General features: G+C 47.4%; 1 protein-coding gene across 9 annotated transcripts in view; it reads left to right on the forward strand.

Annotated features, from left to right (window-relative positions):
- The window catches only part of BIRC6 (baculoviral IAP repeat containing 6), a 771630-nt gene that overhangs the window by 655157 nt on the left and 96068 nt on the right, over positions 1-20405 (forward strand). The window lies entirely within an intron of this gene.

A 20405-nucleotide genomic window follows, 5' to 3' on the forward strand; every position in this document is an offset into this window, starting at 1 on the left:
AATAGTGGGCGGCCTGGATTCGACTTCATGGACATCACAAAAGTGTTGAAAAAAATCCTGGAAAAAATTGCTTCCCCCCTGGTCCTGGTGCAAAAAATACGGGGGACAAAACACGTAGGGGTCCCCCGTATTTTTAACACCAGCATCGGGCTCCACTATTCAGAGAGATAATGCCACAGCCGGGGGACACTTTTATATAGGTCCCTGGCATTAAATCACCAACTAGTCACCCCTGGCCGGGGTACCCTGGAGGAGTGGGGGCCCCTTAAATCAAGGGGTCCCCCCCCCCTCCAGTCACCCAAGGGCCAGGGGTGAAGCCCGAGGCTGTCCCCCCCCATCCAAGGGCGGCGGATGGGGGGCTGATAGCCTTTTGTGACAAAAAAGAATATTGTTTTTGTAGCAGAACCACAAGTCCCAGCAAGCCTCCCCCGCAAGCTGGTACTTGGAGAACCACAAGTACCAGCATGTGGGGGGGGGGGGGGGAAACGGGCCCGCTGGTACCTGTAGTTCTACTACAAAAAAAATACCCCAAAAAAAGCACAAAACACACACCGTGATACTACAACTTTATTACATACATGCACACCTACATACATACACACATACTTACCTATGTTGACACGAAGCAGTCAGTCCGCTTCTCCAGTAGAATCCAGGGGTACCTGTAAATAAAATTATACTCACAAACAATCCTGTGTAGATCGGTCCTCTTTGTTTGTAATCCAGGGACTTGGTAAAATAAGAAACGAAAAACACGAACCACGCACTTAAAGGGGTCCCATGTTTACACATGGGACCCCTTTCCCCGACTGGCGGGGCCCCCCGTGACTTGTCAAAGAGGGTCCCTTCAGCTAATCGGGGAGCGCCACGTTATGGCACTCTCCTGATTGGCTGTGCGCGCCTGAGCTGTCAGGCTGCGCACTGTAGATACAGTGTAGCGCATAGGTGCTCCATTATATCCAATGGTGGGAACTTTGCGGTCTGCGGTAGACCGTGAGGTTAAGTGGGGTCACTCTTGTGGTTGCCCCCACTTAACCTCGTGGTCTACCGCAGACCGCAAAGTTCCCACCATTGGATACAATAGAGCGCCTATGCGCTACATTGTATCTCCAGTGCGCCGCCTGACTGGCTATGCGCGCCTGAACTGTCAATCAGGAGAGTGCCATGACGTGGCGCTCCCTGATTGGCTGAAGGCACCCTCTTTGACAGAAGTCACGGGGGGTCCCGCCAGTCGGGGAAAGGGGTCCCATGTGTAAACATGGGACCCCTTTCAGTGCGTGGATCGGGTTTTTGTTTTTTTTATTTTACCAAGTCCCTGGATTACAAACTTAAAGAAGAGGACCGATCTACACTGGATTGTTGTGAGTATAATTTTATTTACAGGTACCCCGTGGATTCTACTGGAGAAGAGGACCAACTGCTCCGTTTCAACATAGGTAAGTATGTGTGTATCTAGGTGTGCATGTATGTAATAAAGTTGTACATTCACGGTGTGTGCGTTGTGTTTTTTTGGGGGGGTATTTTTTTGTAGTAGAACTACAGGTACCAGCGGGCCCGTTTCCCCCCCGCATGCTGGTACTTGTGGTTCTCCAAGTACCAGCTTGCGGGGGAGGCTTGCTGGGACTTGTGGTTCTGCTACAAAAAACAATATTCTTTTTTTGTCACAAAAGGTTATCAGCCCCCCCATCCGCCGCCCTTGGATGGGGGGGGACAGCCTCGGGCTTCACCCCTGGCCCTTGGGTGGCTGGAGGGGGGGGGACCCCTTGATTTAAGGGGGTCCCCACTCCTCCAGGGTACCCCGGCCAGAGGTGACTAGTTGGTTATTTAATGCCAGGGCCGCAGGGACCTATATAAAAGTGTCCCCCGGCTGTGGCATTATCTCTCTGACTAGTGGAGCCCGGTGCTGGTGTTTAAAATACGGGGGACCCCTACGTGTTTTGTCCCCCGTATTTTTTGCACCAGGACCAGGCGCCGAGCCCGGTGCTGGTTGTTAAAATATGGGGGAACCCCTGTCAATTTTTTCCCCGTATTTTTACAACCAGGACCGGCTCAAAGAGCCCGAGGCTGGTTATGCTTAGGAGGGGGGACCCCACGCAATTTTTTTCAGGATTTTTTACACTTTCAACACCCCTTCCAACTGAAAAACATGCACTGATCTCTCCATATTATTGTAGTCAGTAAAAAAATATATATATATTATTTTAAAAAATCGATTAAATAATACTTGTGTCTTATAAATAGACAAACCAAGTAGATAATCCCTTCAAATATAAATAGATATGCTATTAGCAGTCAAAAAAACACCAAAAAATGCATGTTTTTAAAAAAAAATATTAGATCACGACAGAAAAATGAGGCGGAATGAAATTGACGAAATGACTGTCGAAAAGCACTGTTGTCGAATTGACATTCTTCAATTGAATATACTTTTGTCGACAAGCCGCATTTTTAACATTGCAGACATGTCGAATTGCAAAAAGTCGAAAATGAAACGGCAGGTTTTTTGTCGAAAACTACTGTATTGAATTGTCGAATCAAATTCGACAGGTTTTTTGTGTTGAAAATTGCCTGTTTTTCGACAGTTTCAGCAGTTCGACCGCAATTGAATATACCTTCATGCCTCACTGGGAGGGAGTGCACTCGCGACACGCCCAATTTCTCTGTGTGCCGAACGAGCAGAACGCCATGAGGTGAAGCTGCTTGTCAGAATCCTGGGGGCAGGACCAGCCCTTCTGAGAAGGGCCATATAGACAGTCCTGCCCTGTAAGTAAATGAAGTGGAGAAAAGTCCTGTGAAGTTCTAAATCCAGCATTCAGGGAACACTGGGCGAGTCCCAGAGGGAATGAGCTGTTAATGTTGAAGAACCAGAACTGATGGTTTTGATCAGTAAGATGTATAGGGCCACAGAGTTCCATAAATCCATAATCTTCAGTGATGCAGGGCACCATCGTATGCAACCCATATGACTGGGGCGTGTAGGTTGCCAGACTTGTACCACAGTGGCAAAAGGTACAATTTCTCTGCAGTATTCACTGAAACTGTGAACTGTCGTACACAGCCCGTGATGGCTGGGGCGTTTCAGTCGCCTGACAGATTTAGCTGCAGTAGAATGGAGAGCTTTGGGAGTGGCCACTAAGTAGGGGTCAGCCAGGTCTTTGTGATAAACCCCATGTGTAAGGGGGTAGGTGTTTAGAGGGACACACTAATAGCAATTTTGTGAGCCTTGACTTATTTCTCTGGGGTATGGACCTTGTATTTCTTCATTTTCCTTTTGAATTGTAATAAATTACTGTTTTTTGAATGCTGTATTCTTCCTGCGGAATATAGCCCTCCACATACGCCTTTACATATATATTCCTTTTAGTAAATGCAGGCCCTACTTGTATTCAGCTGCATCAAGTTTCAGACAGATCTGTGACACCTGTTCCCTCCTCTCAGCTTGGCTATAACCTAAGTACATATGTAGCCATGCTCATCTTTGCTGTGATGCCGCATGCTGCAACATGGCTTGTTGCATGGTGTGCCAGGCTGTGACTATTCGCAGTCGTCGCTCCATTAATTCCTAAAGGAATTAATGGAGCGATCGCCGGCTGCAAATAGTTGCAGCCATGCAGTGATGCAACCTGCCGCATTGCAGCAAAGGTGAGCATGGCTACATCTGCATACAGTACTACAGGTATGTCAGCTGGTCCATACAGTACTATGTCCAGCAGATCAGATTTTTTTTTTCCGACACTGCAAACATTGGGGCAGATGTATTAATCTGGAAAGGGCATAAGGAAGTGATAAACCAGTGATGAGTGCAAGGTGATAAAGGCAGCAGCCAATTAGCTCCAATATGTAAATTAACAGTTAGGATCTGATTGGCTTCTGCCTTTATCACCTTGCACATATCACTGTTTCTCTGACGTCCTAGTGGATGCTGGGGACTCCGTAAGGACCATGGGGAATAGTCGGGCTCCGCAGGAGACTGGGCACACTATAAGAAAGATTTGGTACTACCTGGTGTGCACTGGCTCCTCCCTCTATGCCCCTACTCCAGACCTCAGTTAGATTTCTGTGCCCGGCCGAGCTGGATGCACACTAGGGGCTCTCCTGAGCTCCTAGAAAGAAAGTATATGTTAGGTTTTTTATTTTACAGTGAGACCTGCTGGCAACAGGCTCACTGCAACGAGGGACTAAGGGGAGAAGAAGCGAACCTACCTGCTTGCAGCTAGCTTGGGCTTCTTAGGCTACTGGACACCATTAGCTCCAGAGGGATCGACCGCAGGACCCGTCCTTGGTGTTCGTTCCCGGAGCCGCGCCGCCGTCCCCCTTACAGAGCCAGAAGCATGAAGATGGTCCGGAAAATCGGCGGCAGAAGACTCCAGTCTTCACCAAGGTAGCGCACAGCACTGCAGCTGTGCGCCATTGCTCCTCATACACACTTCACACTCCGGTCACTGAGGGTGCAGGGCGCTGGGGGGGGGCGCCCTGAGCAGCAATAATATCACCTTGGCTGGCAAAATAACCACAATATATAGCCCCAGAGGCTATATATGTGGTAATTACCCCTGCCAGAATACAGAAAAAAGCGGGAGAAAAGTCCGCCGAAAAAGGGGCGGAGCCATCTCCCTCAGCACACTGGCGCCATTTCTCCCTCACAGTTCCGCTGGAAGGAAGCTCCCTGACTCTCCCCTGCAGTCTACACTACAGAAAAGGGTAAAAAAGAGAGGGGGGGGCACAAATTTGAGGCGCAGTAAATATTATAGCAGCTATAAGGGGACATAATTCAGTTAGTCCCTGCATTATATAGCGCTCTGGTGTGTGCTGGCATACTCTCTCTCTGTCTCCCCAAAGGGCTTTTGTGGGGTCCTGTCTCCTTTAAGAGCATTCCCTGTGTGTGTGTGCGGTGTGTCGGTACGGCTATGTCGACATGTTTGATGAGGAGACTTATTTGGAGGCGGAGCAGATGCCTATAAATGTGATGTCACCCCCTGCGGGGCAGACACCTGAGTGGATGGACTTATGGAAGGAATTACGTGCAAGTGTCGACTCCTTACATAAAAAATTTGACGACATGCCAAATGCGGGACAGCCGGCTTCTCAGCTCGTGCCTGCACAGGCAATTCAAAGGCCATCAGGGGCTCTAAAACACCCACTACCTCAGATGGCAGACACAGATGTCGACACGGATACTGATACCAGTGTCGACGTCGATGAGTCAAATTTAATGTCCACTAGGGCCATTCGTTGCATGATTGAGGCAATGAAAGAGGTTTTACACATTTCTGATATAAACCCAGGTACCTCAAAAAAGGGTATTATGTTTGGGGAGAAAAAACTGCCAATAGTTTTTCCCCCATCTGAAGAATTAAATGAAGTGTGTGAAGAAGCGTGGGTTTTTCCTGATAAAAAATTGGTGATTTCAAAAAAATTACTAATGGCGTTCCCTTTCTCGCCAGAGGATAGGTCACGTTGGGAAACTCCATCTAGGGTGGATAAAGCGCTCACACGTTTGTCTAAAAAGGTGGCACTACCGTCTCCGGATACGGCCGCCCTAAAGGAACCTGCTGATAGAAAGCAGGAGGCTATCCTAAAGTCTATATATACGCACACTGGTGTTATACTGAGACCAGCTATTGCTTCAGCCTGGATGTGCAGTGCTGCTGCTGCTTGGTCAGATTCCCTGTCAGAAAATATTGACACACTGGACAGGGACACTATATTGCTAACCGTAGAGCATATAAAAGACTCAGTCTTGTACATGAGAGATGCACAGAGGGAGATCTGCCGGCTGGCATCTAGAATAAGTGCATTGTCCATTTCTGCTAGGAGAGGCTTATGGACTCGGCAGTGGACAGGGGATGCAGATTCTAAAAGGCACATGGAAGTTTTGCCTTATAAGGGTGAGGAGTTATTCGGGGATGGTCTCTCAGACCTTGTTTCCACAGCAACAGCTGGGAAGTCAGCATTTTTGCCCCATGTCCCCTCACAGCCTAAGAAAGCACCGTATTATCAGGTACAGTCCTTTCGACCCCAGAAAAACAGGCAGGGAAAAGGCGGGTCCTTTCTGTCTAGAGGCAGAGGAAGGGGAAAAAGGCTGCACCACGCAGCAGGTTCCCAGGAACAAAAGTCCTCCCCCGCTTCTTCCAAATCCGCCGCATGACGGTGGGGCTCCACAGGCGGAGCCAGGTACGGTGGGGGGCCGCCTCAAAAATTTCAGCGATCAGTGGGTTCGCTCAAGGGTGGATCCCTGGATCCTTCAAGTAGTATCTCAGGGGTGCAAGCTGGAATTCGAGGCGCCTCCCCCCCGCCGTTTCCTCAAATCGGCCTTACCGACAACTCCCTCGGGCAGGGAGGCTGTACTAGAGGCAATTCACAAGCTGTATTCCCAGCAGGTGATAGTGAAAGTACCCCTACTTCAACAAGGCCGGGGTTACTATTCCACACTGTTTGTGGTACCGAAACCGGACGGTTCGGTGAGACCCATTTTAAATTTAAAATCCTTGAACACATACATAAAAAGATTCAAGTTCAAGATGGAATCGCTCAGGGCGGTTATTGCAAGCCTAGACGAGGGGGATTACATGGTATCCCTGGACATCAAGGATGCTTACCTGCATGTCCCAATTTACCTTCCTCACCAGGAGTACCTCAGATTTGTGGTACAGGATTGCCATTACCAATTCCAGACACTACCATTTGGACTGTCCACGGCACCGAGGGTGTTTACCAAGGTAATGGCAGAAATGATGATACTCCTTCGAAAAAAGGGAGTTTTAATTATCCCGTACTTGGACGATCTCCTAATAAAGGCGAGGTCCAGGGAGCAGTTACTGGTCGGAGTAGCACTATCTCGGGAAGTGCTACAACAGCATGGCTGGATTCTAAACATTCCAAAGTCACAACTGGTTCCTTCCACACGCTTACTGTTCCTGGGGATGATTCTGGACACAGAACAGAAAAAAGTGTTTCTCCCGCAGGAGAAAGCCAAGGAGCTGTCATCTCTAGTCAGAGACCTCCTAAAACCAAAACGGGTATCGGTGCATCACTGCACACGAGTCCTGGGGAAAATGGTGGCTTCATACGAAGCAATTCCATTCGGCAGGTTCCATGCAAGGACCTTCCAGTGGGACCTCTTGGACAAGTGGTCGGGATCGCATCTTCAGATGCATCAACTGATAACCCTGTCTCCAAGGACCAGGGTGTCTCTACTGTGGTGGCTGCAGAGTGCTCATCTTCTAGAGGGCCGCAGATTCGGCATACAGGACTGGGTCCTGGTGACCACGGATGCCAGCCTTCGGGGCTGGGGCGCAGTCACACAGGGAAGAAATTTCCAGGGACTTTGGTCAAGTCAGGAGTCGTCCCTACACATAAACATTCTGGAACTGAGGGCCATTTACAATGCCCTAAGTCAGGCAAGGCCCCTGCTTCAAAACCAACCGGTTCTGATCCAATCAGACAACATCACGGCAGTTGCCCATGTAAACAGACAGGGCGGCACAAGAAGCAGGGTGGCGATGGCAGAAGCCACAAGGATTCTCCGATGGGCGGAAAATCACGTACTAGCACTGTCAGCAGTGTTCATTCCGGGAGTGGACAACTGGGAAGCAGACTTCCTCAGCAGACACGACCTACACCCGGGAGAGTGGGGACTTCATCCAGAAGTCTTCCTACTGTTGGTAAACCGTTGGGAAAGGCCACAGGTGGACATGATGGCGTCCCGCCTAAACAAAAAGCTAAAGAGATATTGCGCCAGGTCAAGGGACCCTCAGGCGATAGCTGTGGACGCTCTAGTGACACCGTGGGTGTACCAGTCGGTTTATGTGTTCCCTCCTCTGCCTCTCATACCAAGAATTCTGAGAATAATAAGAAGGCGAGGAGTAAGAACGATACTCGTGGTTCCGGATTGGCCAAGAAGAGCTTGGTACCCGGAACTTCAAGAAATGTTATCAGAGGACCCATGGCCTCTGCCGCTCAGACAGGATCTGCTACAGCAGGGGCCCTGTCTGTTCCAAGACTTACCGCGGCTGCGTTTGACGGCATGGCGGTTGAATTCCGGATCCTAAAGGAAAAGGGCATTCCGGAGGAAGTCATTCCTACGCTGATAAAAGCCAGGAAAGAAGTAACCGCAAACCATTATCACCGCATTTGGCGGAAATATGTTGCGTGGTGTGAGGCCAGGAAGGCCCCTACAGAGGAATTTCAGCTGGGTCGTTTTCTGCACTTCCTACAGTCAGGAGTGACTATGGGCCTAAAATTGGGTTCCATTAAGGTCCAGATTTCGGCTCTGTCGATTTTCTTCCAGAAAGAACTGGCTTCACTGCCTGAAGTTCAGACTTTTGTAAAGGGAGTGCTTCATATTCAGCCCCCTTTTGTGCCTCCTGTGGCACCTTGGGATCTCAATGTGGTGTTGAGTTTCCTAAAATCACATTGGTTTGAACCACTTAAAACCGTGGATCTGAAATATCTCACGTGGAAAGTGGTCATGTTATTGGCCTTGGCTTCGGCCAGGTGTGTGTCAGAATTGGCGGCTTTGTCATGTAAAAGCCCTTATCTGATTTTCCATATGGATAGGGCAGAATTGAGGACTCGTCCCCAGTTTCTCCCTAAGGTGGTATCAGCTTTTCACTTGAACCAATCTATTGTGGTGCCTGCGGCTACTAGGGACTTGGAGGATTCCAAGTTACTGGACGTAGTCAGGGCCTTGAAAATTTATGTTTCCAGGACGGCTGGAGTCAGGAAAACTGACTCGCTTTTTATCCTGTATGCACCCAACAAAATAGGTGCTCCTGCTTCTAAGCAGACTATTGCTCGCTGGATTTGTAGCGCAATTCAGCTGGCGCATTCTGCGGCTGGATTGCCGCATCCTAAATCAGTGAAAGCCCATTCCACGAGGAAGGTGGGCTCATCTTGGGCGGCTGCCCGAGGGGTCTCGGCTTTACAACTTTGCCGAGCTGCATCTTGGTCAGGGGCAAACACGTTTGCTAAATTCTACAAATTTGATACCCTGGCTGAGGAGGACCTTGAGTTCTTTCATTCGGTGCTGCAGAGTCATCCGCACTCTCCCGCCCATTTGGGAGCTTTGGTATAATCCCCATGGTCCTTACGGAGTCCCCAGCATCCACTAGGACGTCAGAGAAAATAAGAATTTACTCACCGGTAATTCTATTTCTCGTAGTCCGTAGTGGATGCTGGGCGCCCATCCCAAGTGCGGATTGTCTGCAATACTTGTATATAGTTATTGCCTAACTAAAGGGTTATTGTTGAGCCATCTGTTGAGAGGCTCAGTTATATTTCATACTGTTAACTGGGTTTAATATCACGAGTTATACGGTGTGATTGGTGTGGCTGGTATGAGTCTTACCCGGGATTCAAAATCCTTCCTTATTGTGTCAGCTCTTCCGGGCACAGTATCCTAACTGAGGTCTGGAGGAGGGGCATAGAGGGAGGAGCCAGTGCACACCAGGTAGTACCAAATCTTTCTTATAGTGTGCCCAGTCTCCTGCGGAGCCCGTCTACTCCCCATGGTCCTTACGGAGTCCCCAGCATCCACTACGGACTACGAGAAATAGAATTACCGGTGAGTAAATTCTTATTTTTGTCACTTCCTTATGCCTTCTCCAGGTTAATACATCTGCCCCACTGTTCTTTGTTCTACTAATACTCTTGAATGTATGCCATTTTGACCCATTGACTTATTTACTTTTAGCACTTCCTTTTCAATAATTTTTATTATTGGAGACAGTACATGAGGTTATATCTTTCTCCCCCTAGTGTAGGTGACGACTTTCTCCCTACTAGCACCCTGTGCAAGAATTTTTAGAGTGCCCTCTTCCCCAAACCAGCTATGTCTATAGTTAATACTTTCATTAAGCAAAATAAATATTACCAATTTTTTATTAAACAAATTATTCCACAGAAGAAGCACACACATTGCCCCTCACAAATAAAAACATGGCGTTTGGTACACAGGGGTCCACATTGATAATAATGGGGACTACTGGCTGCAGTGCTAATTAGCCTCCTGCAGGAGATTTTTGTGAAATTAGTACGTACAGATATGGCTGGCATCATCCAATAGGAGCAGAGAGTCACAGCCACGTGGCAGCAGTAAACCGTTACGCAGCCGGGCATTCAGGCCAATAATAAGAATTCAAATCAGCTCCTGTAATGGATATAATTCATGGCTCTTACTGCACTGTGTGGATCACTGGCATTGGTCTGCTCATAGAACATTGGTGCTTATTACATTTCATATAGTGTATGTTTGCTGTAGTCACATAGACAAGACACTACGCTACGGACTGGATGCTCTCTCACAATGGATGCAGGCAGCACTAACCACTGGTAATAATGCCCACACAGTCACACTGCTCCGCACAACAGCATGGGGCGAGTTACACCGGACTACACCCACAACATATAACACCTTATAACAAAAGCAATGCTTTTATGGCACTAGACATGAGATACATAGTGGAAATTAATTTTGTAATGGGTGAGTGAGTGGTGGGCTTTCTAGTTACAGGTAGAGTGTAGGCAGAGCCCCATGCCAGCAATGTAACCATAAAAAGCACAACAATAGGCTGTCGCATAATGCTACTGGTTGGCTGGAAGTGTGATCGTACAGCGCTCAGAAAGGAGAACCAATGGCTTTCATTTTATATACCAGGAATGGACCCAGCAGCAATAATGTGAGGCAGCAATAGCCGCAGTCCATCGCCAGATAACGGGGTATAGGCAGCATTAGGACAGCCTGGCAGAGCAGTGGGCAAATCACAGAGCAAGCAGGCGGCCTTTAAAATGTGGTGCCGGCTCGCGACCCAATCAGGAGCTGGTGCTCCTGATTGGCTGCCAGTCCACAAGCCCCGATTGGCTTGCCGCAGGTGTACATTTGAAAGGTCGCCAGCTTGCTCTGGGAGATTTAGTTGCTACCGATGCACCTGGCCGCTCACTGCTCTACCCGGCTGTCCTAATGTGCCAGCGCTGTTTGTCTCAATGGTTGCCCGGTGCCCTCCTTACTGTGGCGCCTTACTTAGCCACGTAATCGGCGTAATGGTCGGGCCGGCCCTGCGCTTTCGCGACACATACACATCTATAGTAGACACCCATAATTTTAGACAGAATCTGCAGTTTGTACATAAGTTTATGTAAAAACAAAATAAAAAAACCTGCAAAATAGGCCCCTAAAGTTGCTGAACAATACACAATGGTATGTATCAGGGAGAATAGTAAGTAATGGTAACAATGCAAGGGGATTTACACTTCTTTAATATAAATGCAAGAGACCTATCATGAGAAAATATATAAAAATAGAGAGCGTCTCCCGTCTGAACACCCACCATTCATAATAAAGACAAACCGGTGTAAAGCCCAGTACTCACGGGCCGATCAAGGAGAGATGCGTGCTGAGCGAACCGCTCAGCACACATCTCTCCTGCCGCTCAGCACAGCGCGATCTGTGCTGAGCGTGCGGGGGGAGACGGGGGGGCCGCTCACTTCACCCAGCGGGTGAAGTGAGCGACCCGCTAGATTGGCCTGCATGCAGGCCAATCTAGCAGCGGCGATAGCGATGTGCGGGGCCGCGCATCGCTATCGCCGAGGGGGCTACACACGGAGCGATCCTGCCGATATTCTAAGCAATCTAGTCAGATTGCTTAGAATATCGCTCCGTGAGTACCCCCCTTTAGGGTAAACACATCTTATCATTAACAAAGCCAGCAGCCTAAATAATTCAGTCTATTGACAAGTGTGCGGTAGATTCATTACACAGACTTAGAAGAGACATAACTTACAAGTCCTAATATTTATGTTCTCTCCTTAATATATATGATTCTTCACAGAGGAAAATTATTTTGATTTGTAATCTAGTACTTCATATTAGGGCTCTTTAATAAATTCAGTGTTCACTGAAAGAAAACAATGTTATATACATGCTTTTATTCATTTGCATATAAAGCTCTAAAAATTGAACAGAAATATTTATCCCCCCATGATGTAGTTAAATAAAAATGTACTACAATAAAGTTGATTCTGTTACTGTAAATAGGAAAAAAGTGTAATTATAGATATTACCTCAAAATTAATTTCTATATAAAAGATTTACCCTGCTCATTACCACACTGATTCAGTTACCACAGCATGGTGATTCCATTACTTTATTAACCATTTAACTGGCATGGTCAGATCACATGCAACCGCGACGCCCCACTGTATCCTACAGTGTTTGTAGATATTCGTTCTGCAGATGTGCATAATATATTTCAATATTTTTAAAAATATTTTTTATATTTTAAATGTTTTAAAACAATGTTATGAACGGTTTTGAAGAGAAACATCGTCCATTAAGTGGTTAAAAAATAATGTTCCCAAGTTACATAAATTGTCATAGTTTTACCAAATTTATGTAGACGTATCCCGAGGCTGTCCCCATCTTGCAATAAAATTGTTAAAATCTAGTTAATTCTGGAAGCGGAATGTATACATTTTCTGTACATGCACAAGGTGACATGTCTCATGAATGGTGAGTAGGCTGATTTATCAAGGATAACTTACACAAGATATCACTTAAGCTATTTTGATTATTATGGGGTTTATTGTGGACTGTTGGGTCATGATGATTTGTTCACGTTAGTGGTGGCAATTGTATAATGAACAGAGTTTATGGGGTATATTCAATTAGAGTCGAAACCTGCCGTTTTGTCGGAAAGACGGCAGGTTTCGACTTTTCAGGTCTGAAGGGGTTCCGACCTATTCAGTTCCCCCCTCAGTTTTCCAACAAGTCGAGAAATTCGACTTGACGAAAAGCACGTGGATCAGCGGAATATCCACCGATCCGCGTGCTTCTGTCGGAAACGGGGCCAAATCCGATAGGTTTTGGCCCCCTTTCCGACAATCTCAATCCGACTTTAAAAAAAAAAGTCTGATTTGGGACATGAGATGGGGGAGCGGGGCGGCAGGCTGCAGGGCACTACCTCCGATAGGCATCCCCCTGGCCAGTCTTCTCTCTCCCGGCAGCGATGAGGAGGACGGGAGAGCAGCTGACAGCAGTTGAGTGCTGTCAGCAGCAGCGCAGAGGGGACACCGGGAAAGGCCAAATTCGACAGTCTGATTTGTCCGTTCATTGAATAGCCCATGTCGGATCCATTCCAACAAATACATGTCTGAATGGATGAGACTTTAATTGAATATACCCTTATTACTATAAAAAGATGATTCCTGTTGCCCCTTATGCAGTTTACCTGGCAATCACTTCATTACTGCAGAGTCACCAATTAGAAAGGAGGACTCTCGTCCCAGCCAAAGGCACAGAGAGTAAGCACGTCGCAGGGGGAGCATAGATGTCCACATGCAAGATTGCAAGACCGTCACACAGGATAGAGAGATATGGATACATAGAATTAATCAATATGAAGCTTATTGCAATTAGTATTTCTCTAACGTCCTAAGTGGATGCTGGGGACTCCGTAAGGACCATGGGGATTAGCGGCTCCGCAGGAGACTGGGCACAACTAAAGAAAGCTTTAGGACTACCTGGTGTGCACTGGCTCCTCCCACCAAGACCCTCCTCCAGACCTCTGTTAGATTCTTGTGCCCGGCTGAGCTGGATGCACACTAGGGGCTCTCCTGAGCTCCTAGAAAGAAAGTATATTTAGGTTTTTTATTTTACAGTGAGATCTGCTGGCAACAGACTCACTGCAGCGAGGGACTAAGGGGAGAAGAAGCGAACCTACCTAACAGGTGGTAGTTTGGGCTTCTTAGGCTACTGGACACCATTAGCTCCAGAGGGATCGACCGCAGGACCCGACCTTGGTGTTCGTTCCCGGAGCTGCGCCGCCGCCCCCCTTACAGAGCCAGAAGCCAGAAGAGGTCCGGAAAATCGGCGACAGAAGACTTCGGTCTTCACCAAGGTAGCGCACAGCACTGCAGCTGTGCGCCATTGCTCCTCATGCACACCTCACACTCCGGTCACTGATGGGTGCTGGGAGAGGGGGGCGCCCTGAGGGCAATATATGACACCTTGGCTGGCAAATCTACATCATATATAGTCCTAGAGGCTATATAGATGTAAAATTACCCCTGCCAGTATTCCAGAAAAAGCGGGAGAAAGTCTGCCGAAAAAGGGGCGGGGCCATCTCCCTCAGCACACTGGCGCCATTTTTTCTTCACAGTGCAGCTGGAAGACAGCTCCCCAGGCTCTCCCCTGTAGTTTTCAGGCTCAAAGGGTTAAAAAGAGAGGGGAAGCACTAAATTTTGGCGCAATATATGTATACAAGCAGCTATTGGGGGAAAAATCACTCAGTTATAGTGTTAATCTCTGCATTATATAGCGCTCTGGTGTGTGCTGGCATACTCTCTCTCTGTCCCCCCAAAGGACTTTGTGGGGTCCTGTCCTCAGTCAGAGCATTCCCTGTGTGTGTGCGGTGTGTCGGTACGGCTGTGTCGACATGTTGGATGAGGAAGGTTACGTGGAGGCGGAGCAGAGGCCGATAAATGGGATGTCGCCCCCTGTGGGGCCGACACCAGAGTTGATGGATAGGTGGAAGGTATTAACCGACAATGTCAACTCCTTACATAAAAGGCTGGATGACGTAGCAGCTGTGGGACAGCCGGCTTCTCAGCCCGCACCTGCCCAGGCGTCTCAAAGGCCATCAGGGGCTCAAAAAACGCCCGTTACCTCAGATGGCAGACACAGATGTCGACACGGAGTCTGACTCCAGTGTCGACGAGGTTGAGACATATACACAATCCACTAGGAACATCCGTTACATGATCTCGGCAATGAAAAATGTGTTACGCATTTCTGACATGAACCCAAGTACCACATAAAAGGGGTACATAGAGCATTTTAAAGACGTCGTCTTATATAGGAAGGATGCACAGAGGGATATTTACCGGCTGGCATCCAAATGCAATGTCCATTCTGCCCGGAGGGTATTAGAAACCCGGCAGTGGACAGGTGATGCTGCCTTTAAAAGGCACATGGAGATTCTGCCTTATAAGGGTGAGGAATTGTTTGGGGATGGTCTCTGGGACCTCGTATCCACAGCAACAGCTGGGAAGAAAATATTTTACCTCAGGTTTCCTCACAAAAGCCTAAGAAAGCACCGTATTTTCAGGTACAGTCCTTTCGGCTTCAGAAAAGCAAGCGGGTCAAAGGCGCTTCCTTTCTGCACAGAGACAAGGGAAGAAGGAAAAAGCTGCTCCAGGCAGCCAGTTCCCAGGATGAAAAATCTTCCCTCGCTTCCTCTGAGTCCACCGCATGACGCTGGGGCTCCACAGGTGGAGACAGATGCGGTGGGGGCGCGTCTCGGGAACTTCAGGGACCAGTGGGCTTGCCCACAGGTGGATCCCTAGGTTCTGCAAGTAGTATCACAGGGATACAGGCTGGAGTTCGAGGCGACTCCCCCTCGCCGTTACCTCACATCAGCCTTGCCTGCTGCCCTCGGAGAAAGGTAGTACTGGCGGCAATTCACAAGCTGTACTTCCAGCAGGTGAAATCAAGGTACCCCTCCTTCAACAAGGCCGGGGTTACTATTCCAAATGTTGTGGTACCGAAACCAGATGGTTCGGTGAGACCCATTCTAAAATTGAAATCCTTGAACACTTATATACGAAGGTTCAAGTTCAAAATGGAATCGCTCAGGGCGATTATTGCAAGCCTGGAGAATTTCAGGGTATCACTGGACATCAAGGATGCTTACCTGCATGTCCCTATTTACCCTCTTCACCAGGTGTACCTCAAAATTGTGGTACAGGATTGTCATTACCAATTCCAGACGTTGCCATTGGTCTGTCCCCGGCACCGAGGGTATTTACCAAGGTAATGGCCGAAGTACTTATCCCGTACTTGGACGATCTCCTTATAAAGGCGAGGTCCAGGGAGCAGTTGTTCGTCGGAGTAGCACTATCTCGGGAAGTGCTACAACAGCACGGCTGGATTCTGAATATTCCAAAGTCGCAGCTGGTTCCTACGACGCGTCTACTGTTCCTGGGTATGGTTCTGGACACAGAACAGGATAAAAAGGGTTTCTCCCGGAGGAGAAGTCCAAGGAGTTGGCGTCTCTAGACGGAGACCTCCTAATACAAATACAGGTGTCGGTGCATCAATGCACGCGAGCCTTGGGAAAGATGGTAGCTTCTTACGAAGAAATTCCATTCGCCAGGTCCCATGCAAGGATCTTCCAGTGGGATCTGTTGGACAAGTGGTCCGGGTCGCATCTTCAGATGCATCGGCGGATAACCCTGTCTCCAAGGGCCAGGGTGTCGCTGTGGTGGTGACTGCAAGTGCTCATCTTCTAGGGGGCCGCAGATTCGGCATACAGGACTGGGTCCTGGTGACCACGGATGCCAGCCTTCAAGGCTGGGGGGCAGTCACACAGGGAAGAAACTTCCAAGGCCTATGGAAAAGTCAGGAGACTTCCCTACACATAAAGGTTCTGGAACTATGGGCCATTTACAATGCCCTAAGTCAGGCTAGACCCCTGCTTCAACACCGGCCGGTGCTGATCCAGTCAGACAACATAACGGCGGTCGCTCAGGGAAACCGACAGGGCGGCACAAGAAGCAGGATGGCGATGGCAGAAGCCACAAGGATTCTCCGATGGGCGGAAAATCATGTGTTAGCACTGTCAGCAGTGTTCATTCCCGGAGTGGACAACTGAGAAGCAGACTTTCTCAGCAGACACGACCTCCACCCGGGAGAGTGGGGACTTCATCCAGAAGTCTTTCAAAATGATTGTACACCGTTGGGAAAGGCCACAGGTGGACATGATGGCGTCCCGCCTCAACAAAAAGCTACAAAGATATTGCGCTAGGTCAAGGGACCCTCAGGCGATAGCTGTGGACGCTCTGGTAACACCGTGGGTGTACCAGTCGGTGTATGTGTTCCCTTCTCTGCCTCTCATACCCAGGGTAATGAGAATAATAAGGAGAGGAGTAAGAACTATACTCATTGTTCCGGGTTGGCCAAGAAGAGCTTGGTACCCAGAGCTCCAAGAAATGATCTCAGAGGACCCATGGCCTCTGCCGCTCAGACAGGACCTGCTGCAGCACGGGGCCTGTCTGTTCCAAGACGTACCGTGGCTGCATTTGACGGCATGGCGGTTGAACGCCGGATCCTGAAGGAAAAGGGCATTCCGGAGGAAGTTATCCCTACGCTATTTAAAGCTAGGAAAGAAGTGAACGCAAACCATTATCACCGCATATGGCGGAAATATGTTGCGTGCTGTGAGGCCAGTAAGGCCCCAAAAGGAGGAAATTCAGCTAGGTCGATTTCTGCACTTCCTACAAGTCAGAGGTGACTATGGGCCTAAAATTGGGTTCCATTAAGGTCCAGATTTCGGCTCTATCGATTTTCTTCCAAAATAGAACTGGCTTCACTGCCTGAAGTTCAGACTTTTGTTAAGGGAGTGCTGCATAGTCAGCCCCCGTTTGTGCCTCCAGTGGCACCGTGGGATCTCAACGTAGTGTTGGATTTCCTGAAGTCGCATTGAGTTGAGCCACTTAAATCCGTGGAGCTACAATACCTCACGTGGAAAGTTGTCATGCAAAAGCCCTTATCTGTATTTTATATGGATAAGGCGGAATTGAGGACTCGTTCCCAATTCCTTCCTAAGGTGGTATCAGTTTTTCATGTGAACCAACCTATTGTGGTGCCTGCGGCTACTTGGGACTTGGAGGATTCCAAGTTTCTGAACGTAGTCAGGGCCCTGAAAAATATGTTACCAGGACGGCTGGAGTCAGAAAGACTGACTGACTCGCTATTTATCCTGTATGCACCCAACAAGCTGGGTGCTCCTGCTTCTAAGCAGACTATTGCTCGCACATTCGTAGCACGATTCAACTTGCACATTCTGCGGCTGGACTGCCGCACCCTAAATCTGTAAAAGCCCATTCCACGAGGAAAGTGGGCTCTTCTTGGGCGGCTGCCCGAGGGGTCTCGGCTTTACAACTTTGCCGAGCTGTTACTTGGTCGGGGTCAAACACTCTTGCAAGAGTCTACAAGTTTGATACCCTGGCTGAGGAGGACCTAGAGTTTGCTCATTCGGTGCTGCAGAGTCATCCGCACTCTCCCGCCCGTTTGGGAGCTTTGGTATAATCCCCATGGTCCTTACGGAGTCCCCAGCATCCACTTAGGATGTTAGAGAAAATAAGATTTTACTCACCGGTAAATCTATTTCTCGTAGTCCGTAGTGGATGCTGGGCGCCCATCCCAAGTGCGGATAGTCTGCAATACTTGTATATAGTTATTGCCTAACTAAAGGGTTATTGTTGAGCCATCTGTTGAGAGGCTCAGTTGTTATCATACTGTTAACTGGGTATAGTATCACGAGTTATACGGTGTGATTGGTGTGGCTGGTATGAGTCTTACCCGGGATTCAAAATCCTTCCTTATTGTGTCAGCTCTTCCGGGCACAGTATCCTAACTGAGGTCTGGAGGAGGGTCTTGGTGGGAGGAGCCAGTGCACACCAGGTAGTCCTAAAGCTTTCTTTAGTTGTGCCCAGTCTCCTGCGGAGCCGCTAATCCCCATGGTCCTTACGGAGTCCCCAGCATCCACTACGGACTACGAGAAATAGATTTACCGGTGAGTAAAATCTTATTTTTCAGGCAAATTCGACCCAACAAAGTGTCAATGGGCAATCTGTGGGCCAGATTCAATTAGCCGCTGGCCCTATGTGCGTGGGTGTATGTATGTGTGTGTGTGTGTGTGTGTGTGTGTGTGTGTATATGTATATATATATATATATATATATATATATCATACCCAGTCGGCGGCACTCACAGCTCCCTCAGCAGGGAATAAAACGAGACGGAGTCACGAAGCTTGTCAACGTTTCAATGTTATAAATACAACATTTTCATCAGGACATATACCATAGTGTGAATACAACATACCTATATACCCACGAGGCCGTCCATGGCACCCGCCGTCCGCCCGCTGCACGTCCATCAAAAGTGGATGCTGTGGATGTTATGCGGAGGGCACCGGCTTTTTCGATCAATACTATTTAGTATGGAGTGCTGCCAACCACTGCAAACTCTATATATATATATATATATATATATATATATACATACACACACACACACACACACACACACTCTGCAGCAACAGTGTACCGCAAACAACGGACATATACGTAAGCCAACACAAACTTTGGACTTTGTAGTTCAAATAGATACTTGTTTCCAATCTATTGATGATGGGGACATCTGATAAATTTTTTTGGTAATTGCTGTAACTCAGTCCTCCACCCCTAACAAATTAAAAGAATTCCCCTATACACACAATTCTGGATTCTTATCAGTTCTTAAATGATTACAAGAAGATGATTTTGTTTTATATATATATATATATATATATATATATAATTTATTTTTTTGAGTTGATGATGATATATTTTTAGGATTCGAGAGAACCTAATTCAACTGAAAACGAACACAGCTTGTTATACAGAGAAATGGTACAGTGAAATAAGTTGGCTTGTCAGGATTTTACAACACAGCAGTGTTCATTTGATCAGGAATGGGACATTTGTTACACTGCTTTATGCTTTTAGTAAATTCTTGTTTGTATCAGCTATCTTAGCAGTAAACATGTTAACTTGGGGGTGTCATGCTGACGGGTGATTTCTTAGCCTTTTGCCAAATTTGCTGTAGGGTTCTACTGGAGTACTAACCAAAATTACTGTAGCTTGTCTGTGTAAATAGCCCTTTTCATCAAAACATAATGTTGTTAGTTGCGTTTATGGTCACTGCCGCTGCTTACAAATTATTTTGATAATTTAGATTGCTGTGCCGTTTTCATCTATATATAAATGAAAAAATAATCAAAGTCTGCTTGGTAATTTTATGCCATGGGACACACACACACACACACACACACAGTGCTGAATTATTTTCAATGTAACTGGTTAAAAAAAAACTTCTTTACAGTGGTTATGGAGGTAAAACAGTATGTTGGAAAGAAAAGCCAATGCACAGAGATGCAGTATGTTACACTACAGCTTCACACAGATAGATATGCTTGTCAAGTTTCCTACTTGAAGAAATGTGTATGTATAGGTTGCAAAAAATCATTTTCATAGGAATACATCTATAATTCATTTAGCTCTGGGTAGTAGCATGATTGTCGACGTTTGGCACAAGCTGAATTAACAGTTTAAATTATTAGCTTCTTCCCAGACCTTCACTTCTGCGTGATCTATTGCAGTGGGAATATTGCTTTGTTTTACAAGGACTGTCAGTGCAAATAATGGTGTTTTTTTTTTTAAGTTATACTAATCATGTGGTGAAAGTCATCTGTATAGCTGCTCAAGGAAGGGGTTTCCCAGTAGAGTACATATTTATTTCTGTACAGCAATTTCTTAATGTACATGTGTATAATATATTATATTATAAGATATAGATATATATA

This window comes from Pseudophryne corroboree, chromosome 4 (genome assembly GCF_028390025.1).
Source record: "Pseudophryne corroboree isolate aPseCor3 chromosome 4, aPseCor3.hap2, whole genome shotgun sequence".
Lineage (NCBI taxonomy): Eukaryota > Metazoa > Chordata > Amphibia > Anura > Myobatrachidae > Pseudophryne > Pseudophryne corroboree.